General features: G+C 47.6%; 1 protein-coding gene across 2 annotated transcripts in view; it reads left to right on the top strand.

Annotated features, from left to right (window-relative positions):
* cpne5a (copine Va) overlaps positions 1-23,893 on the top strand; it is a 251,172-nt gene that overhangs the window by 75,243 nt on the left and 152,036 nt on the right. The window lies entirely within an intron of this gene.

The following is a 23,893-nucleotide window of genomic DNA, read 5'->3' on the forward strand; positions in this document are numbered from 1 at the left end:
ATTACATATTTGTGAGTGGCAAAAGTATGTGAACCTCTAGGATTAGCAGTTAATTTGAAGGTGAAATTAGAGTCAGGTGTTTTCAATCAATGGGATGACAATCAGGTGTGAGTGGGCACCCTGTTTTATTTAAAGAACAGGGATCTATCAAAGTCTGATCTTCACAACACGTTTGTGGAAGTGTATCATGGCACAAACAAAGGAGATTTCTGAGGACCTCAGAAAAAGCGTTGTTGATGCTCATCAGGCTGGAAAAGGTTACAAAACCATCTCTAAAGAGTTTGGACTCCACCAATCCACAGTCAGACAGATTGTGTACAAATGGAGGAAATTCAAGACCATTGTTACCCTCCCCAGGAGTGGTCGACCAACAAAAATCACTCTAAGAGCAAGGCATGTAATACTCAGCAAGGTCACCAAGGACCCCAGGGTAACTTCTAAGCAACTGAAAGCCTCTCTCACATTGGCTAATGTTAATGTTCATGAGTCCACCATCAGGAGAACACTGAACAACAATGGTGTGCATGGCAGGGTTGCAACGAGAAAGCCACTGCTCTCCAAAAAGAACATTGCTGCTTGTTTGCAGTTTGCTAAAGATCATGTGGACAAGCCAGAAGGCTATTGGAAAAATGTTTTGTGTATGGATGAGACCAAAATAAAACTTTTTGGTTTAAATGAGAAGCGTTATGTTTGGAGAAAGGAAAACACTGCATTCCAGCATAAGAACCTTATCCCATCTGTGAAACATGGTGGCGTTAGTATCATGGTTTGGGCCTGTTTTGCTGCATCTGGGCCAGGACGGCTTGCCATCATTGATGGAATAATGAATTCTGAATTATACCAGTGAATTCTAAAGGAAAATGTCAGGACATCTGTCCATGAACTGGATCTCAAGAGAAGGTGGGTCATGCAGCAAGACAATGACCCTAAGCACACAAGTCGTTCTGCCAAAGAATGGTTAAAGAAGAATAAAGTTAATGTTTTGGAATGGCCAAGTCAAAGTCCTGACCTTAATCCAATTGAAATGTTGTGGAAGGACCTGAAGCGAGCAGTTCATGTGAGGAAACCCACCAACATCCCAGAGTTGAAGCTGTTCTGTACGGAGGAATGGGGTAAAATTCCTCCAAGCTGGTGTGCAGGACTGATCAATGGTTACCATAAACGTTTAGTTGCAGTTATTGCTGCACAAGGGGGTCACACCAGATACTGAAAGCAAAGGTTCATATACTTTTGTCACTCACAGATATGTAATATTGTATAATTTTCCTCAATAAATAAATTACCAAGCATAATATTTTTGTCTCATTTGTTTAACTGGGTTCTCTTTATTTACTTTTAGGACTTGTGTGAAAATCTGATGATGTTTTAGGTAATCTTTATGCAGAAATATAGAAAATTCGAAAGAGTTCACAAACTTTCAAGCACCACTTGTTTACACCATGTGTAAACATTTGTTTTAAGAAAGGAAAATGACACAAGCGACAATAATATGGTCTAGTAACATATGAAAAATGTTGATCTAAATAGTCATGGCTACATTGCACAGTGTTTTACATGAGATATTATGAATACATTACATAGAGACCTCAATGTTTCTGAAAGATTATATTTTGCCATTTCCCTGAAGAATATGCCCTTTCTCTATCTTGGTGTGTTTAAATATTGAAGTATCTTTTCTTCAAAATGTTTATTTTCAAATACAGAGACATATACAATGAAGTTTTTTGTAAGTACTCTTTTGATAACTTACAAAAACAGAGTTTTTCTCTTTGTTATGTCATCGTTTAAATAATATCTCGTATTTATATACCCTAATATGCTGTAGCTGTTGCAAATATCAAAACCAAGTTATTCTCCAAATATCAGACCCTAAATGTGAAATATTGAACATCAACTCTTAACTCAGCCCGATGTCTTGGGATTTAACTTTTCAATCAATCTACATGCATCTTCAGACTTTCCTTGTTTATTGAATACTGTGTATCTACCGTACATAGGATTTAGTATAGCTTTAGTGTAGGCAATAAAGAAATTATTTGATATTATAGTGATGCCAGGAAGAAAGTTCTTGCTATGGAATATTGCAACAGCACACAAAGAAGGGGGCGAAATAATTATGTAAATTTTTCTCGGCAGGAAATCATGCATATCAGCACAATGCTTTGTGCCCTGACAAAATGTGAAATTGCAATGAAAGTATTCATCACAGGGTGATGCCAGGAGGGTGATGCCAGTTCTGCAGTACAGAAAGTCCAATAAAATTAGCAGGACCCTGTTTCTTACAACATGTCACCTAATGCTTGAATGATCTAGTGTATGTGACTTAGCCCCTGCAGGAATGGCACTATATTATCGATACCATGTGACCAGGAAAAAAAAGGTTGTAAATTAAGTAGGAGATAAGCAAATAGTCTTTAGCTTTTATAGTATAGAGGGCTTCAATTATTGGAATACAGCTATGCATGTGAAATAATTAAAAATTATTTCTATATTATGTCTTTACAGCGAATAAAAAAATGCATCCGTGTTAAAATAGCAGGCTTTTGTTATGTAAAAGATAAACCAAGATAAATAATGTGAGATCTTTACCAACCTTTAAGGTGACATAGCAACCAACAAAATTTAATTGAAACTTAGAAAATACTGGTTGATTAAATGTGCACACACTTTTATCATGGGTCAGGTGACTGTGCTCATTCAAACTCATATTCAAAAGTAATTATCATACAGCTGTAATCAGTGAAGTGATTTGGATTAACACCAAATAATGATCTGCACCTTCTGTAGGATTTTCTTTGTCATTTTCTTGGTTTTATCTGACTGCTTATGCCACAATCTGCAAAAATCTTATGGCCCTTTTCCACTACCCTTTTTCAGCTCACTTCAGCTCACTTCAGCCCGACATGGCTCGCGTTTCGACTACCTCAGAGCAGCACGACTCAGCTCGCTTCAGCCCTACTCAGCACGCAAAACTCGCACGGTTTTGGAGTAGGGCTGAAGCGAGCCAAACCGAGCCGAGTGAGGCTAGGGGTGTGAGGAGACACTCCCCTGTGCACTGATTGGTGAGGAGGAGTGTCCTCACATGCCCACACATGCCCTGCGAGCACGCTGGGATCTGTAAACACCGTAAACCCGGAAGAAGAATAATTACGAATTACGAGAATTTCTGAAGCCTTATGCGCCTCACCTCATCTATACGCTCTTGCCAGTATCTGTAGGCGTTGTCGGTGACAACAAGCCACAGCACCAAGACCAGCAACACTAACGACTCCATGTCCTCCATGTTTATTGTTTACTATCCGGGGCATGAGACTACCGCTTAAAAGGCCACTGATGTCACTGTTTGCGCCGCCTAACGACATCACGTGACGTCCACCCACTTTCGCTAACTCCACCCAATGTGTCCACCCACTTCCAGCCAGCACGGTTCAGCGCGATTGTAGTTGAAATGCAACTCCAACAGCCCCACTCAGCTCGACTCAGCCCAACTCAGCACGGCACGGCTCAGCCCAACTCAGCCGCGTTGGTAGTGGAAAAGCAGCATTACAAAGCATGTATGAGATTTCACTGTAAAAAAGATATCAGTTGGGAGATGGGGCGGCACGGTGGTGTAGTGGTTAGCGCTGTCGCCTCACAGCAAGAAGGTCCTGGGTTCGAGCCCCGGGGCCGGCGAGGGCCTTTCTGTGCGGAGTTTGCATGTTCTCCCCGTGTCCGCGTGGGTTTCCTCCGGGTGCTCCGGTTTCCCCCACAGTCCAAAGACATGCAGGTTAGGTTAACTGGTGACTCTAAATTGACCGTAGGTGTGAATGTGAGTGTGAATGGTTGTCTGTGTCTATGTGTCAGCCCTGTGATGACCTGGCGACTTGTCCAGGGTGTACCCCGCCTTTCGCCCATAGTCAGCTGGGATAGGCTCCAGCTTGCCTGCGGCCCTGTAGAAGGATAAAGCGGCTAGAGATAATGAGATGAGATGAGATGAGTTGGGAGATGGGTACAAAATAGTTTCCAAAACATTAGATGTACTATGGAACACCAGGAAGACCATCGTCAACAAGTGGAGAAAATGGGGCACTTGTCACTCTTTACATTTCACAACAATCTCTCATATTCTTAACATTTCTGAGCTATGGGGTAGGGTGGCCACACAGAAGCCGTTTCTCACACACACAAAAAAAGCATCCAATCCCAACAAAATCACCCCAAACCATGTGGCAAAATGTGTTATGGCGTGATGAGACCAAGGTAGAATTTTTTGGTCACAATTCTAAAAGATATGTTTGGTGCAAAAACAAGACAGCTTATCCCTCAAAAAAACAGCATACCCATGATGAAGCATGGTGGTGGCAGCATCATGCAATGGGGCTGCTTCTTTTCAGCTGGGACTGGGGCTCCACTTTAAATAAAATGGACCATAACTCCAAATTCCAATCTATTTTGGCACAAAACCTGCAGGCCTTTGTTAACCAGCTAAAGACGAAGATAAATTTCACCTTTCAGCATGAGAACTAGCTTAATGACAAATTCAAGACAACAAAGGAATAGCAGAAGAAGAAGGTCAAAATTTTAGAATAAGCCAATCAGAGCCCAGATCTAAATTGCATTGAAAACCTGTGGAATGACTTGAAGGCTGTGCACAGGAGATCCCTTCACAGTTTGATATATCGAGAGAAATTTTCAAGGAAGTGTGGAATAAAATTGCCATATAAAGATGTGCTAATTTACAGTCAACAACAGCAATCAAACAGGAGTGCAGTATTGCAAGCTAAAGGTGCTTTAATGAAGTACAACCCCAAGTCCAAAAAAAGTTGGGACACTGTGTAAAACATAAATAAAAACAGAATGTGAAGATTTGTGAATCACGGGAACCCTACATTTCATTGAAAATAGTATGAAGACAACATATCAAATGTTGAAACTTGGAAATTTAATAGTTTTTTGAAAAATATATGCTAATTCTGAATTTGATGTCAGCAACACGTTTCAGAAAAGTTGGGACAGGGCAACAAAAGACTGAAAAGTTGTGTAATGCTAAAAAAAAAACAAAACGAAAAACTAATTTGGTTAATTGGCAACAGTAACATGATTGCATATAAAAAGAGCATCCCAGAGAGGCTGAATCTCTCAGAAGTAAAGATAGGGAGGGGTTCATCTCTCTGTGAAAGACATTTAGCTGTTAGATGACATTACTGTCACATCAGTGCGCTTGAGTTTGGCGTGCCTTGAGGTGTCACTCTCGTCCACATGCATGGAGTGTGTTGTGTGAGCCATAAGGACCATTCGTTATTGGATTCACCTGTTGCTGTTTTGAGTGCAATGAGCATGCTTATATAAAGACTCTGGCAACACAAAGACTTCGCAAAGTATTCTCACATCTCTCATGTTCTCACATGTTACCAAGCCTTGCTCTATGTTTACGTTACTCTGGTTTTTGACTCTGCTTTCTGTTTTGTTTATTTTGTGACTGTTTTTGCCTCATGTTTTTCTATTAGATACACAGGCCTGTTAATAAACACCTTCCTGCATTTACATCCATTCATCCGCCTCCATCATACCTGACAGAATACTACGTTGTCACAATGGATGTAGCAGGAAGGAGCAGGCACGCCATGCAGTCCCACATGAGTATCACAGTGCTTAAGCCGGGATCAGTGTGGTTTCTCCAGTGGCTATGGCTGGACATACCGGCTCCATATAATGGGGTGGAGGAGCTGCCCAACAGATTTTTGCTGCAGTGCAGCTTCTGGTATGAGGACTTGGTGGAGCCCAAACCTCTGGAAAACTTGTGGGTAGACTCATGATTTTTTTGGCTCACTGGACCAGTACACCGGTGGGCCAAAGGCCTACTCACAGTGTAGCACCCATGCCTCTGGAGCTTCAAGTCGTTTGGTGCGAAGCTGAAGTCCTGGTTCCAGGTTTCCAGGAAGGAGGAACCCCATAATTTTTTTTGAGGGGGGCTGATACCTGAGAGGCAGACAGGGCATCCTCCACTCCACTGCTTGCTCCAGAGGCCGATGGGGCAGCCTCCTTCACAAATTTCAGTGGGGACGAGCTCTTTGCTCTGCTGTCTAGCTTCGAAGATGTCGTTGCTCTGCCACCTGGCTTTGAAGATGTCATCACTCTGCTGCCTGGCTTCAGTGGTGATGAGCTCTTCATTCTGGCGCTTAGCTTCAGAGATGTCATCACTCCACTGCCTGGCTTCAGCAGGGATGAACTCTTTGTGCTGCTACTTGGCTTCAAAGATGTTGTTGCACCGCCACCTGGCTTCAGCAGGGATGAGCTCTTTGCTCCGCCACCTGCCTTTGAAGATGTCATTGCTCCGCTGCCTAGCTTCAGTGGGGATGCTGTCACTCAAACAAAGCCCAAGCCCATGCCAAAATCAAAGTCCAAATCTATGCCTGTGCTAACTCCACAACCCATGCCTAGATCAAAACCCAAGCCCATGTCCATGCCCATGCAAATGCCAGAGCCCATGCCAAGATCAAAGTCCAAGCCCATGTCCAAGTCCATGCTCACGCTAACAACAGAGCCCATGCCAAGATCAAAGTCCAAGTTCATACCTATGCTAATGCCAGAGCCCATGCTAAGATCAGAATCCAAGCCCATGTCCAGGTCCATGTCCATAGTAATGCTAGAGCCCATGCCAAGATCAAAATCCAAGCCCATGTCCAAGTCCATGCCCATGCCTGAGTCCAAGTACATGTCCATGCCAAAGTCACTCTCATCCACGCACGTAGAGTGGGTTTTGCACACCATAAAGACCATTCATTATTGGATTCACCTGTTGCTGTTTTGAGCACAATCAGCATGTTCATATAGGAACTCTGGCAACACAAAGACTTTGCGAAGTATTCTCACATCTCTCACATTCTCACATGTTACCAAGCCTTGTTCTATGTTTATGTTACTCTGGTTTTTGACTCTGCTATCTGTGTTTTGTTTTGTTTATTTTGTGACTCTGTCTTTGACTCGCATTTTTTTATTATATATGCATGCCTGTTAATACACACCTTCCTGCATTTACATCTGTCTGCAACGCCCCCTAATCTGACAGTTGCAGCATAGGACCTAGTGTTGTTCTGCTCATTAAAGGCTTTTTCAAAGATTTGAATAGTATGAATAATTTTGAAATGCTTTAATATTATTATTATTATTATTATTATTATTATGTGGCAGTTTGTGTAAATGGGTGGAGCACAGAAGGACGGCAGGACAGAACTGAGTTCACAAAAACTCTCTTTATTCAGCTTTTCAGCGTATCTCTATACTCTCACTCACACACACACACACACACACACACACACACACACACACACACACACACATCAGTAGTCTAGTTGTGGAAAGAGCTCCCTCTGCTCTCGTTCTCTCTCCTTAAATAGGGCGCGGTCACTGGGAAGACACACAAACACATTAATTAACGACAGGTGTAGTGATTCTGCCACTTACCTTCCCTGACTCCGCCCTCCTGTCACAGACCGGCGCTTGACCACGCCCCCGCTGCCACATACCCCCACCGCCCGACTCAGGCCGGGCAGCCGTCCGGCCTGCAGCCGACTCCCCCCCCCGACGGGAGAGAAAGTCCGCCACAACCATCTGCGCCCCCGGCCTGTGGATCACCTTGAAATTAAAGGGTTGGAGTGCCAGATACCAACGGGTGAGCCGCGCGTTGGCATCCTTCATGCGGTGGAGCCACTGGAGGGGCGCGTGGTCCGAACAGAGGGTGAAGGGGCGCCCCAGCAGGTAGTAGCGGAGGGTGAGGACCGCCCACTTGATCGCGAGGCACTCCTTTTCTATCGTGCTGTAGCACCCCTCGCGTACCGACAGCTTTCTGCTGATGTACAGCATGGGACGATCCTCCCCCTCCACCTCCTGGGACAGCACGGCCCCCAGCCCTCTGTCCGACGCATCCGTCTGTAACATAAAAGGGGAGAGAAAAGTCAGGGGAGTGTAATAGTGGCCCCCCGCACAGTGCAGCCTTTACCTTAGAGAACGCCCGCTGGCATTGCTCCGTCCACTGGACCGGATCTGGTGCCCGCTTTTTAGTGAGATCAGTCAGCGGGCTGGTGACGTCCGAATAATTAGGTATAAACCTACGATAGTAGCCAGCCAGCCCCAGGAACTGTCTCACCCCCTTTTTGGTCTTGGGCCTCGGGCAGGCCGCAATCGCTGCTGTCTTGTTAATTTGGGGACGCACCTGCCCGTTGCCCAAGTGGAAGCCCAGATACCGTACTTCCACCCGCCCAATTGCACACTTCTTTGGGTTGGCTGTGAGACCCGCTCGCCTCAGCGACTTAAGGACGGCCCTCAGGTGTTGTAAGTGCCGCTGCCAGTCATTACTATAAATAATGCGGATCGGCTTAATACCCAACAACCCATACAGTTCGTTCAGTGTACGTGACATAAACGAGGTGCCTTGGTCAGTCAGAATCTCTTTCGGGATTCCAACTCGGGAGATAACGCGGAAGAGTGCCTCCGCAATACTGCGTGCTGATATATTGCGAAGAGGCACTGCTTCCGGGTATCGCGTTGCATAGTCCACTAGAACTAATATAAAGCGGTACCCTTGTGTTGACCGATCTAATGGCCCGACGAGATCCATTCCAATTCTTTCGAATGGGGTCTCGATTAACGGTAGAGGGCGCAAAGGCGCTTTTGGAATGGCCGCTGGATTTACTAACTGGCATTCGCGGCATGCCGTACACCACCTACGGACATCGCCGCGAATCCCTGGCCCATAGAACCGGGCCATTATTCGGGCTAGTGTTTTATCCTGCCCTAAGTGTCCGGCCATGGGATTAAAGTGAGCCGCCTGGAATACCAATTCCCGGCGGCTCTTCGGAATTAAAAGCTGCGTGACTTGCTCTTTAGTTTGAGTGTCCTGTGTCACTCGGTATAATCTATCCTTCATAATCGCGAAGTAGGGGAAGGACGGGGTGGTGTTCGGCGGGAGCGTTTGACCATCGATTACTCTCACTTGGTCAAACACATGCCGCAGAGTCTCGTCTCGTGACTGCTCTAACAGGAAATCCGCGAGGGATTTCCCAACAGAGAGAGGAGGGGTCGGCGGCTCCTCACTCTGATGCGGAGATGACGTAGATGGCTCTGTGACAGCTGCTCCCTCCAACACGACACCGGGACCTCCCCCTGTTAAATGACAGGACCCACTCTTCACTAAATGTGTCATTAAATCCCGAAATCCCGGCCAATCAGTCCCCAAAATTAGAGCGTGGGTAAGGCGAGGATTAACCGCAGCCTTCACTATAAATTTTTCCCCAAGAAAAAAAAATGTGGACTGACACTAAAGGGTAGTTGTGAACATCCCCGTGCACACACAACACCTTCACCAATTGTGCTCCCCCCAATGCCTTGCCTTGAACCAGGCTTTGGTGAATTGAGGTCTGATTACAGCCAGAATCCACCAACGCCTGATATGTATCCCCTTGGATACTCACCGGTATGCGATACGCTCCGGCCCGATCGAGGGCAGCTCCTGGTGCGTCGGGGATCCGAATCACCGCGCCCACCTCCATTGCCGAGCACAGCTGTTGGAGGTGGCCTGGCTCCCCACAGCGCCAGCGAACCGGCCTGGGCTTCCTCTCTGCACTAGTGCTCTGGGGCTCACTCACCTGATGGGGGAGAGAGACAGACACAGAAGGGAGACATGGGAGGGCACCGCGGGTGCGGCAGGCCGGCTGAGGTGGCACCGGCCCCCTCCTCCGTGCTGGGGGAATAGGGCGAGGAGGAGACACAGGAGGAGGAGAGAGAGAGAGAAGAGGTCGTCTGCTGTCCTGCCGTCGGGACAGCCACCAGCTGGTCCTCCGCCAGCTCGATTGCCTGATCCAGCGACGCCGGGCGGTGGCACTGGACCCACTCTGCAGTTCCTGCTGGTAAACGCGCGACGAACTGCTCCAGTACCACCTGGTCGATGAGTCCCTCGGCGTCGCAGCTGTTGGCCCTCAACCACTGCCAGCAGGCGTCCCGGAGTTGCTGGCCAAACGCGAATGGCCGGCCGACTTCCTCCAAGCATAGAGTGCGGAAATGCTGACGCTGTTGCTCTGGGGTGCATCCCACCCGCTGGAGGACGGCCCGGCAAAGGTCCGCGTAGGCCAGCCGGCGGTCGGCGGGGAGCTGTAACGCGGCCAGCTGCGCCTCTCCCGTTAGCAGGAGGAGGAGGCGCGCCGCGCGCTGTTCCACCGGCCACCCCGAGGTCTCCGCTACCTGCTCAAAGAGCGTGAGGAATGCCTCGGGGTCGTCCTGCGGGCCCATCTTCGTGAGGGTGAGGGGGGAAGGGCCCGCGGTGGTGGAGATGGTGGACCCCGCCGACGCAAGGAGGTGCCGGAATGCCCGACGATCTTCCTGTTGCGCCAGCACCAGGGCCTCGAACCGTTGTTCTTGCTCCTTTCGGAGGGCGAGCAGCGCCTGGTGCTGGCTCCATTGGGCCGTGGTGAGGGCGTGGATCAGGTCGGCGAAGGTGGAGGACTCCATGGGGCTGTTCTCTTCTGTGCTCATTCCCAGGTTTTGGCACCACTGTGGCAGTTCGTGTAAATGGGTGGAGCACAGAAGGACGGCAGGACAGAACTGAGTTCACAAAAACTCTCTTTATTCAGCTTTTCAGCGTATCTCTATACTCTCTCTCTCACTCTCTCTCTCTCTCACACACACACACACACACACACACACACACACACACACACACACATCAGTAGTCTAGTTGTGAAGAGAGCTCCCTCTGCTCTCGGTCTCTCTCCTTAAATAGGGCGCGGTCACTGGGAAGACACACAAACACATTAATTAACGACAGGTGTAGTGATTCTGCCACTTACCTTCCCTGACTCCGCCCTCCTGTCACAGACCGGCGCTTGACCACGCCCCCGCTGCCACACATCATTATTTATTTATTTGTTTTTGCTTGAAAAAATACATTGAAACCCATTGGTGATAATATATTCTGTATAATGGCCAAAAGAGTAGCATTACTGTTAAATTACAAGAATTTACCATGTGGAAAATTGGCATAGATCAACCACAAAATATTATGGCAGTTAACCTTTTGTTAAAACAGAGATTTATCAAGGTGGTAAATTGAAATCGATAAACTGTACAATATTATAGTAAATAACCTTCAGGAAAATGTACAGAAATGTACCTTTTTATTCTTGTATTTAATTAAGTTAGTATTTATGATCCTGTGAATTATTATTGTAGGAAAACATCAAAATTACCTTTAAAATCTCATCTCATCTCATTATCTCTAGCCGCTTTATCCTTCTACAGGGTCGCAGGCAAACTGGAGCCTATCCCAGCTGACTACGGGCGAAAGGCGGGGTACACCCTGGATAAGTCGCCAGGTCATCACAGGGCTGACACATAGACACAGACAACCATTCACACTCACATTCACACCTACGGTCAATTTAGAGTCACCAGTTAACCTAACCTGCATGTCTTTGGACTGTGGGGGAAACCGGAGCACCCGGAGGAAACCCACGCGGACACGGGGAGAACATGCAAACTCCACACAGAAAGGCCCTCGCCGGCCACGGGGCTCGAACCCAGGACCTTCTTGCTGTGAGGCGACAGCGCTAACCACTACACCACCGTGCCGCTCTACCTTTAAAATATTTTCTGTAAAATGGATGAAACTCATTCAATTATTATTCTGTAATTTGAATCTTACAAAAAGATTCCAGCCCGACAACCTTGCAGAGACTGCAGTGTTAATCATTTCTTAGAAACTTTTTTTGACCAGTCCGAAATGGGTCACCATGTGAATAAACACTTAAAATGTTTCATAAAAATTTAACATCACTGTTTAAACCAGTTTAAACTAGACAGTTTTAATTTGTGATACAAATTCATGTGCACATCTGTTTTAACATTGTTGCTTAAGTTAAATGATCAACATCCATCCATCCATCCATTATCTGTAGCCGCTTATCCTGTCCTACAGGGTCACAGGCAAGCTGGAGCCTATCCCAGCTGACTATGGGCGAGAGGCGGGGTACACCCTGGACAAGTCACCAGGTCATCACAGACAACCATTCACACTCACACCTATGGTCAATTTAGAGCCACCAATTAGCCTAACCTGCATGTCTTTGGACTGTGGGAGAAACTGGAGTACCCGGAGGAAACCCACGCAGACACGGGGAGAACATGCAAATTCCACACAGAAAGGCCCCTGTCGGCCGCTGGGCTTGAACCCAGAACCTTTTTGCTGTGAGGTGACAGTGCTAACCACTACACCACTGTGCTGCCTTAAATGATCAACAAATAATGTAAATTACAAATGAAGAATTTAATTTCACTGTTATGTATTACAGCCTTGCGATGACCTGGCGACTTGTCCAGGGTGTACCCCGCCTCTTGCCCATAGTCAGCTGGGAAAGGCTCCAGCTTGCCTGCGATCCTGTACAGGATAAGCGGCTACAGATAATGGATGGATAGATGTTATGTATTATTGCCATGAGTTCAAAGGGTAGCTGTTAATTGACTGATGATTTTAAATAAAACCACAGGGAAATGTGTATGTATACTCTTGTCATAACACAGATACATAGCAAAACCAGGGCTATTAGACCGTGGAGAAATTTAGCTTCATTTAAATAGAAATGAGACTATTGCCACTTTTCCACTACCAATGCGGCTGAGCCGTGCCGTGCTGAGTCGGGCTGAGTCGAGCTGAGCGGGGCTGTTGGAGTTGCATTTCGACTACGGTACAACCGCGCTGAACCGTGCTGGCTGGAAGTGGGTGGACACATTGGGTGGAGTTAGTGAAAGTGGGTGGACGTCAGGTGATGTCGTTAGGCGGCGCAAACAGTGACATCAGTGACCTTTTAAGCGGTAGTCTCACAACCCGGATAGTAAACAATAAACATGGAGGACATGGAGTCGTTAGTGTTGCTGGTCTTGGTGCTGTGGCTTGTTGTCACCGACAACGCCAACAGTTACTGGCAAGAGCGTATAGATGAGGCGAGGCGCATAAGGCTTCATAATTCTCGTAATTCGTAATTCTCCTTCTTCCGGGTTTATGGTGTTTACAGATCCCAGCGTGCTCGCGGGGCGTGTGAGGACACTCCTCCTCACCAATCAGTGCACAGGGGAGTGTCTGCTCACGCCCCCAGCCTCACTCAGCTCGGTTTGGCTCGCTTCAGCCCCACTCCAAAACCGTGTGAGTTTTGGGTGCTAAGCAGGGCTGAAGCGAGCTGAGTCATGCTGTTTTTAGATAGTCGAAACGCGAGCCGTGTCGGGCTGAAGTGAGCTGAAGCGAGCTGAAGTGAGCTGAAAAAGGGTAGTGGAAAAGGGCCATATGTGAGTGTCAGGCCTAGAGATAAAATAGCAAAAACAGGGAAACAAAATACCAACAAGACAATAACAGCAGTGGATAAGTGCATTTAGTAAGAGAATCCATATTGAAATGGAGTGGTTTGCTGGTTTGATGAATGGTGCTGAGTCTCAGCAGGCTTATGCAGGTGGGAGCTTCTCCTCGAAATGAAGATGTGTTGTGTGTTGATAGTGATAAAGCAGAATCCTGCTTTCATAGAGCTGAATCTGGGCATGTTGAGTTGCTCTTAGACCTGCTATCTTTTCCATTCTGGGTTTTTCAAACATGAATGCCTATTGTCCCCCAGCTTTTACCTCAGCTTAGTCAAACAGCAGGCTGCCCTGGTCACACAGACCGCTTAGTTTAATGATATGAATAAATAACACCAAAAATATAAATGTAGAAATTCTGAACCTGCTGCCAACCATGGCAGAAAGACTCAATTAAATGGCAATCAAACTGAGTTACACTTCGGTATTTAGGGGATGTGTTATATATTAAGCAGTAGAAGACTGCTTCATTATAGGCTAAATAAATAATAAACGAGAAACACTGTTAGCATCTATCAAACCATACTGGCTTCGCTCATAATTCACAGGGTGGAAATTATCCAGAAGATCGTAATGAATAGCTTAGAGCTGCCTCATAATATGCAATATACAGTAAGAAGCATATCATTAGGTTCCTGTCAGACCTTGCACTTTCAATGCTCCCTTTTCATCCATACTCCTCAACCCAGTTGAAAACCTCTGACTAGGAGTTCACACTGTCATTATAAACCAACACTTGAGGGGGATATTTTCTGTATGCAGATCTTAAGAGCTGCCTCTTTAAATTGAATTATTCATGGTAAACACAATTAGATGAGGGAATGAACTGCCATCTTTTGGCAAGCAGCTTCTGAGGGGAGAACAGCACACCCTCTACTCTTCCTCTCTCTCTTCCTCTACAGATGTAGATCACACAGTTTAGTGCTCTGGGTTGTGACAGGCTGCTGTGTTCTAATAACAGCAGTGAGTCCTTTGTAGCCTGAAGACTGAAGGGTTGATTTTCTATGTTTTTAGGCATTTTGAAGTGCCTCAAATTTGCTGGTGGTGCGACACAGTGACTGTTGTACAATGTACTGATAGATACTGTATTACAAACAGCCAGAATACATTCTCCAAGCTGTTTGCTTGGCCAGGTGGCAAAGTAGATGGAAAGTTTCATAGAAGAGCATATGTATTGTCACAGGCATGAGTCCAGAATGAAGCTGAGAACTCAGAATGTGTCAGAAATTTTAGAGAGCATTCATTGTTTCGGAATTTCATTAGCACGTGATGTTAACACACAACAGCTAACACATGCAGAACATTTGTAGAGAACTTTATAGTTTGGTATATGTTAACAGTGAGTGCTCAGCAACATGCCAACTGGAGTATAACATACTTTAGTTTAAATGCGGAGGTGATTATAGGAAATCATGTGCACTGATTGGTCGAGAGATTCAGATTATTTCTTGATAATCACCTCAAGCGACTTGGCAAAGTGGCGGCCAATCACTTCATCACTGTAAGCGAGGAAGAACTACAAATTATGAAAGAAAATGCTGTTCCTAAAAGCATTAAAGATGCTACGAAGTTTGGTCTAAAACTACTCAAATTTAAGGTGGAATTATGGTTTATTTTATCTATGTGGCAGCAGGGGCGTGGTCAAGCATCGGTCTGTGACCGGAGGGCGGAGTCAGGGAAGGTAAGTGGCAGAATCACTGCACCTGATGTCAGTTAACGTGTGTTTGTGTGTCTTCCCCAGTGACCATGCCCTATATAAGGAGAGAGAGAGAGAGCAGAGGAGGGGAGCTCTCTCCCCAACCAGACGACTTGTGTGTGCGCGCGTGTGACTGGGAGAGTGTGAAAAGTCAAAGCTGAAAAGCTAAAATAAAAGAGTTTTGGGAACTCAGTTCTGGCCTGCCGTCCTTCTGTGCTCCACCCATCCATCCGAATTGCAACAGTGGTGCCGAAACCCGGGACCGGAGCACAAAGAACAGCCCCATGGAGTCCTCCCCTTTTGCAGACCTGATCCACGCCCTCGGCACGGCCCAGCAGAGTCAGCACCAGGTTCTAGTCGCCCTCCGGAAGGAGCAGGAGCAAAGGTTCGAGGCCCCAGTGCTGGCGCAGCAGGAAGATCGTCAGGCGTTCCGGCACCTCCTTGCGTCGGTGGGGCCCACCACCTCCACTGCCGCGGGCCCTCCCCACCTCACCCTAACAAAGATGGGCCCGCACGACGACCCCAAGGCCTTCCTCATGCTCTTTGAGCAGGCAGCAGAGGCCTCGGGCTGGCCGGTGGAACAGCGTGCGACGCGCCTCCTCCCCCCTCTAACGGGCGAGGCGCAGCTGGCCGCGCTACAGCTCCCCCCGACAGCCAGCTGGTCTACGCAGACCTGCGCCGGGCCATCCTCCAGCATGTGTGGTGCACCCTGAACAACACTGACAGTGCTTCCATGCTCTGTGCCTGGAGGAAGTCGGCCGGCCATTCGCGTTTGGCCAGCAACTCCGGGACGCCTGCTGGCGGTGGCTGAGGGCTGACAACCATGACGCCACGGGAATCATCGATCTGGTGGTACTGGAAGAGTTCATCGCCCGACTACCCGAAGGGACAGCGGAGTGGGTCCAGTGCCACCACCCGGCGTCACTGGATCAGGCCATCGAGCTGGTGGAGAACCATTTGGCGGCTGTTCCGACGGCAGGACAGCAGATTTCCTCTTCTCCCCTCTCCTCTCTCTCCCCCTCCCCTTCTGTATCTCGTCCTCGCCCCGTTCCCCCACTGCGGAGGCGGGGGCCGGCTCCACCCCAGCTGGCCTGCTGCACCCGCGGTGCCCTCCCGTTTCCCGCTTCCGTGTCTGTCTCTTCCCCCCCTCAGGTGAGTGAGCCCCAGAGCGCCGGTGCAGAGAGAAAGCCCTGGCCAGTTTGCTGGCGCTGCGGGGAGCCGGGGCACCTCCAGCAGCAGTGCTCGGCAATGGAGGTGGGTGCGGTGGTCCGGATCCCCGACGCGCCAGGAGCCACCCTCGATCGGGTTGGAGTGTATCGCATACCGGTGAGTGTCCAAGGGGATACATATCAGGCATTGGTGGACTCTGGCTGTACTCAGACCTCAATCCACCAAAGCCTGGTGCAAGACGAGGCATTGGGGGGAGCACAAGTGGTGAAGGTGTTGTGTGTGCACGGGGATGTTCACAACTACCCTTTAGTGTCGGTCCACATTCTTTTTCGAGGGGAGAAATTTAGTGTAAAGGTGGTGGTTAATCCTCGCCTTACCCACTTTACTTTAATCCCATGGCTGGACACTTGGGGCAGGATAAGACACTAGCCCGAATAATGGCCCGGTTCTATTGGCCAGGGATTCGCGGCGATGTCCGTAGGTGGTGTACAGTGTGCCGCGAATGCCAGTTAGTAAATCCAGTGGCCATTCCAAAAGCGCCTTTGCGCCCTCTACCATTAATCAAGACCCCGTTTGAAAGAATTGGGATGGATCTCGTCGGGCCATTAGGTCGGTCAACACGAGGGTATCGCTTTATTTTAGTTCTGGTGGACTATGCAACGTGATACCCGGAAGCAGTGCCTCTTCGCAATATCTCAGCATGCAGTATTGCGGAGGCGCGCTTCCGCATCATCTCCCGAGTCGGAATCCCCAAAGAGATTCTGACTGATCAAGGCACTTTGTTTATGTCACGCACACTGAGTGAACTGTATGGGTTACTGGGAATTAAGCCGATCCGCACCAGCGTTTATCACCCACAAACGGATGGTTTGGTCGAATGGTTCAATCGCACACACAAGAATATAATTAAAAAGTTTGTTCGTGAGAACGCACGCAATTGGGAAACCCCTGTTATTTGCAGTGCGAGAGGTCCCACAAGCCTCCACGGGGTTCTCCCTGTTCGAATTATTATATGGGTGTAAGCCGCGCGGCATCCTCGATGTACTGAGAGAAAACTGGGAGGACGGACCTTCCCCGAGCAAAAATGAAATTCAATACGTTATTGACCTGCGCGCAAAACTCCACACACTCACACACCTAACCCAGGAGAATTTGCGGCAGGTCCAAGAACGGCAAACCCGCCTGTACGACGGGGGTACGCGCCTTAGGGAGTTCACACCAGGAGATAAAGTACTCGTATTTTTGCCCACATCGAGCTCCAAATTGATCGCCAAGTGGCAAGGACCCTTTGAGGTCACACAGCGAGTTGGGGATGTTGACTATGAGGTGAGGCGAACGGACAGGGGTGGGGCATTACAGATTTACCACCTCAATCTGCTCAAACTCTGGAATGAGGAGGTCCCCGTGGCATTGGTGTCGGTGGTTCCGGAGAAGGTGGAGCTGGGGTCAGAGGGTCAAAAGGGAACATTGACATCGGGTACCTCTCCGGTCCCCTGTGGAGACCACCTCTCCCCGACCCAACTCACGGAGGTTGCCCAGTTGCAGACTGAATTTTCGGACATGTTCTCGCCCCTGCCCGGCCGCACCGGCCTCATGGAACACCACATCGAGACGCCCCCGGGGGTGGTAGTGCGCAGCCGCCCTTACAGGCTACCCGAACACAAGAAAAAAGTGGTTCGGGAAGAACTCGAGGCCATGCTCGAAATGGGCATCGTCGAGGAGTCCTACAGTGACTGGAGCAGCCCGGTGGTCTTGGTTCCCAAGGCCGATGGGTCGGTCCAGTTCTGCGTAGACTATAGAAAATTCCACACGGTGTCTAAATTCGATGCGTACCCAATGCCTCGTATTGATGAGTTGCTGGATCGACTAGGCACGGCTCGCTTTTATTCGACACTGGATTTGACAAAGGGTTTTTGGCAGATCCCCTTGACTCCACTATCCCGAGAAAAAACGGCCTTTTCCACACCGTTTGCCTTACACCAATTTGTTACACTTCTTTTTGGGCTGTTTGGGGCGCCCGCTATGTTCCAGTGGCTTATGGACAGGGTCCTCCGCCCCCACACCACCTATGCGGCCGCATACTTAGATGATATCATAATCTATAGTAATGACTGACCGCGGCATTTAGGACACCTAAGGGCCGTCCTTAGGTCGCTGAGGCGAGCGGGTCTCACGGCCAACCCAAATAAGTGTGCGATTGGGCGGGTGGAAGTACGGTATCTGGGCTTCCACTTGGGCAATGGGCAGGTGCGTTCCCAAATTAACAAGACAGCAGCGATTGCGGCCTGCCCAAGGCCCAAGACCAAAAAGGGGGTGAGACAGTTCCTGGGGCTGGCTGGCTACTATCGTAGGTTTATACCTAATTATTCGGACGTCACCAGCCCGCTGACTGATCTCACTAAAAAGCGGGCACCAGATCCGGTCCAGTGGACGGGGCAATGCCAGCGGGCTTTCTCGGAGGTGAAGGCTGCACTGTGTGGGGGGGTCACTGTTACACTCCCCTGACTTTTCTCTCCCCTTTATGTTGCAGACGGATGCGTTGGACAGAGGGCTGGGGGCTGTTTTGTCCCAGGAGGTGGAGGGGGAGGACCGTCCAGTGCTGTATATCAGCAGAAAGCTGTCGGTACGTGAGGGGTGCTACAGCACCATCGAGAAAGAGTGCCTAGCCATCAAGTGGGCGATCCTTGCCCTCCTCTACTACCTGCTGGGATGCCCTTTCACCCTCTGTTCGGACCACGTGCCCCTCCAGTGGCTCCACCGCATGAAGGATGCCAACGCGCGGATCACCCGTTGGTATCTGGCACTCCAGCCCTTTAACTTCAAGGTGATCCACACAGGCCAGGGGCGCAGATGGTCGTGGCGGACTTCCTCTCCCGTCAAGGGGGGGGGGAGTCGGCTGCAGGTCAGACAGTCGCCCGGCCTGAGTCGGGCAGTGGGGGTATGTGGTAGCGGGGGCATGGTCAAGCGTCGGTCTCTGACCAGAGGGCGGAGTCAGGGAAGGTAAGTAGCAGAATCACTGCACCTGATGTCAGTTAACGTGTGTCTGTGTGTCTTCCCCAGTGACCACGCCCTATATAAGGAGAGAGAGAGAGCAGAGGAGGGGAGCTCTCTCCCCAACCAGACGACTTGTGTGTGTGCACATGTGACTGGGAGAGTGTGAAAAGTCAAAGCTGAAAAGCTAAAATAAAAGAGTTTTGGGAACTCAGTTCTGGCCTGCCGTCCTTCTGTGCTCCACCCACCCATCCGAATTGCAACAATCTATTTCAAAACAAAGTATTTTATATGAGTCGCATACAGAAGTGACACAAGCCTGTGCGCATTACATTTGCATGCCACTTTTGAAGTTTGAAATAAATTATTTCTTTAACAAATAAATCACCTGTGTATTTATACTAAAACAATGACCGCCTCAGGCTCACTGAATATTGGTGACAATATTCTTGGTTATTATTCACTGATATTCACCTTGCCTTTGGCGAATAATTGTTAAATAATTATTTTTTATCTGTATTTTATTCAGGCCCCAAAGCTCTGTATCTGTATTTGGATTTATAGTGGGTGTGGCCTAAACTGGCTTAAGCTTTTTTTTCCTTTTCATCTGCCTCCGATGTCTTTTAAGTAATTTAGTTCAGTATAAATTTAGTTTTATATATATATAGCGGTTCAGTGTTGGTGGGTGGAGCACAGAGGACGGCAGGACAGAGATCAGGTTCAACAATCGCCTTTATTGCTACACTTTTCAGTTTCACAATCTTTTCACACAGACGCGCACACGACTGGCGTCTTGTTCGGGGATGAGCTCTCTCCTGCTCTCTGCTCTCCCTCTTTAAATAGGGCGCAGTCACTGGGAAGACACACACAAACACAGGTTAATTGATGTCAGGTGTAGTGATTCTGCCACTTACCTTCCCTGACTCCGCCCTCCTGTCACAGCCCGACGCTTGACCACGCCCCTGCTGCCACAATATATATATATATATATATATATATATATATATATATATATATATAAAAAGAGGAGCCTAATCACTGTGAACCTGACCAGGCAGATACAGTGTCTTGCAAAAGTATTCATCCCCCTTGGTGTTTTTCTTGTTTTGTTGTATTACAAGCTGGAATTAAAATAGGTTTTTGGAGGGTTAGTACCATTTGAGTTACACAACATGCTTGCCACTTTAAAAGGTGCAAATTGTTTTTTTTTTTTTTTAATTGTGACACAAACAATAATTAAGATGAAAAAACAGAAATCTGGAGTGTGCATAGGTATTCACGCCCCAAATTCAATACTTTGTAGAGACACTTTTTGCTGCAAATACAGCTGCAAGTCTCTTAGGGCATGTCTCTATTAGCTTTGCACATCTTGCCACTGGGATTTTTACCCATTCCTCAAGGCAAAACTGCTCCAACTCCTTCAAGTTAGATGGGTTGCATTGGTGTACAGCAATCTTCAAGTTATGCCACAGATTCTCATTTGGACTGAGGTCTGGGCTTTGATGAGGCCTTTCCAAGACATTTAAATGTTTCCCTTTAAACCACTCCAGTGTAGCTTTAGCAGTATGTTTAGGGTCATTGTCCTGCTGGAACATGAACCTTCATCCCAGTCTCAACCCTCTGGCCAACTCAAACAGGTTTTCCTCCAGAATTGCCCTGTATTTAGTGCCATCCATCTTTCCTTTGGTCCTGACCAGCTTTCCTGTCCCTGCAGATAAAATATATCCCCACAGCATAATGCTGCCACCACCATGCTTCACTGTAGGAATGGTGTTCTCAGGGTGTTGGGTTTGCACCACACAATGACGTTTTCCATGATGGCCAGAAAGTTCAATTTTTGTCTCATCTGACCAGAGAATCTTCTATGTGTTTGGGGAGTCTGGCACATGCTGTTGGGCAAACTCCAAATGCGATTTCTTTTTTTTTTCTTTAAGCAATAGCTTTTTTTCTAGCCACTCTTCCATAAAGCCCCGCTCTTTGGAGTTTACAGCTTAATGTGGTCCTATGGACAGATATTCCCATCTCCACTGTGGATCTTTGCATCTCCTTCAATGTTATCTTTGGTGTTTTTGTTGCATCTCTGGTTAATGCCCTCCTTGCCTGGTCTGTGAGTTTTTGTGGGCTGCCTTCTCTTGTCAGGTTTGTAGTGGTACCATATTCTTTCCATTCTTTCCATTTCCATTCCTATCATGGATTTAATGGTGGGACGGCATGGTGGTGTAGTGGTTAGCACTGTCACCTCACAGCAAGAAGGTCCTGGGTTCGAGCCCAGCGGCTGGCGAGAGCTTTTCTGTGTGGAGTTTGCATGTTCTCCCCGTGTCTATGTGGGTTTCCTCCGGGTGCTCCGGTTTCCCCCACAGTCCAAAGACATGAAAGTTAGGTTAACTGGTGGCTCTAAATTGACTGTAGGTGTGAATGTGAGTGTGAATGGTTGTTTGTCTCTATGCGTCAGCCCTGTGATGATCTGGCAACTTGTCCAGGGTGTACCCTGCCTCTCACCCATAGTCAGCTGGAATAGGCTCCAGCTTGCCTGTAACCCTGCAGAGGATAAGTGGTTACAGATAATGGATGGATGGATTTAATGGTGCTCCCTGGGATATTCAAAGTTTGGGATATTTTTTATTATGCAACCCTGATCTATACTTCTCTACAACTTTGTCTCTGACCTGTTTGGAGTGCTTCTTGGTTTTCATGTTGCTTGCTTAGTAGTGTTGCAGAGTCAGGGTCCTTCCAGAACAGGTTGATTTATACAGACATCATGTGACAGATCATGTGACACTTTGGTTGTACACAGGTGGATCTTAATCAACTAATTATGTGACTTATGAAGTGAATTGGTTGGGCCAGCTCTTATTTAGGGGTTTCATACGAAAGGGGGTGAATACCTATGCACACTCCAGATTTCTGTTTTTGTTTTTTTTATCTTTATTATTATTTGTGTCATAATAAAAAAAAACAAAACAATATGCACCTTTAAAGTGGTTGGTGCATAAATTAAATGGTGTTAACTCCCCCCAAAAATCCATTTTAATTAATTGTTTAATCAAAAACAAGATAAACACCAAGGGTGATGAATATTTTTGCAAGACACTGTACTAAGGATGCAGAGCGACACATGCATGCTAATGATCATGGACTTTCTTTGTCCTGCGAGCTTCATATCTCTTCGTATCTCTTCTTATAAAATTTTAACCAAACCCATGATCCCCACATCCCTGCATTATTTCCTGACCAGACAGTCCAAGGTGACAGACTCAGTAGCTAAGTTTACATGCACACATATTTTACATTCAAAATGAATTCATTCCAGTCAACGATTCTGAATGTAGCTTTTACATGAAAGTGACTGGATAGATTGGGCGGCACAGTGGTGTAGTACTGTCACCTCACAGCAAAAAGGTCCTGGGTTTGAGCCCAGTGGCCAACACGGGCCTTTCTGTGTGGAGTTTGCATGTTCTCCCTGTGTCTGTGTGGGTTTCCTCCAGGTGCTCCGGTTTCCCCCACAGTCCAAAGACATGCAGGTTAGGCTAATTGGTGGCTCTAAATTGACCGTAGGTGTGAATGGTTGTTTGTCTCTATGCCCATGTTTACATTAGACCGTATCAGCGGATCATCAGATTAACGTTTTTAAAAAGATTAGTGTGCACACAGCAACACCAATACACGATTTGCGTGCACACAGCAATACCAATACACGGATACGCTCGGCTCTGCAGGCATCCTGCGCTCCAAATCACTCTGCCCTGAACAGCGAGTGCCCTCTGGAGGGTGCGCACTCCAGCCTTGCGCAGCTCACAGAGCACGCGAGTGAAGTGCACAAGCTGTGATTCGGGACTGAGCCGCTGTGTGTGTGATCCCAGCGCATATCACTTACCACTTGCAAGTGGAAGGATGGCAAGCCTAAAGACCATCATAACTACACAATGGGCAGTATTTGCATCAGTATTTGCAGTATTTTCATACTTTTATACTCTTTAATGAAAGGTGATACAAGGCGGAAGTCCGCGCCGTTTTTCAGCAGTCGCGTCACATGACCAACGCCAGCGAATCAGGAAGGTGGATGTCACAGTGATGTTGTCCAATGACGACGCCAGCTAGAGCTCAGCACAGCGTATCCGCGTATCTCAATGTTTACACAGCACCGGAGCTGACACGATCTGGATTGAATACGTGGACCCTGGCGGATTCCCGTTTCCCGGCGTTTCCAGGCGGTTTAATGTAAACGGATAGTGCATCCACGAAGAAAACGAGACAGATACAGTCTAATGTAAACTTGGCCTATGTGTTAGCCTTGTGATGATCTGGCGACTTGTCCAGGGTGTACCCCACCTCTCTCCCATAATCAGCTGGGAGAGGCTCCAGCTTGCCTGCGACCCTGCACAGGATAAGTGATTACGGATAATGGATGGAAGATTGGATGGATGTGGGTGCTTATATGTTACAAATGTATAACTGGAATAGAATTTCTGACATGTCCACAATCCAGCATAGCTGTCTTACTCTGTTCTGTAAAGATGGATGTGGTGAGTATTTTAGCTAATCTTATCAGGTTTATTTTATCTATTATATTTAAGCAACACTTGGAAATAAACCCTTTCTCCTTGTAGCAGTGCTAAACAGGAGAAGGTGAGCACAGGATAATTTGTTTCAAAATGCATCCTGTAC

Source organism: Neoarius graeffei, chromosome 10, assembly GCF_027579695.1.
Source record: "Neoarius graeffei isolate fNeoGra1 chromosome 10, fNeoGra1.pri, whole genome shotgun sequence".
Lineage (NCBI taxonomy): Eukaryota > Metazoa > Chordata > Actinopteri > Siluriformes > Ariidae > Neoarius > Neoarius graeffei.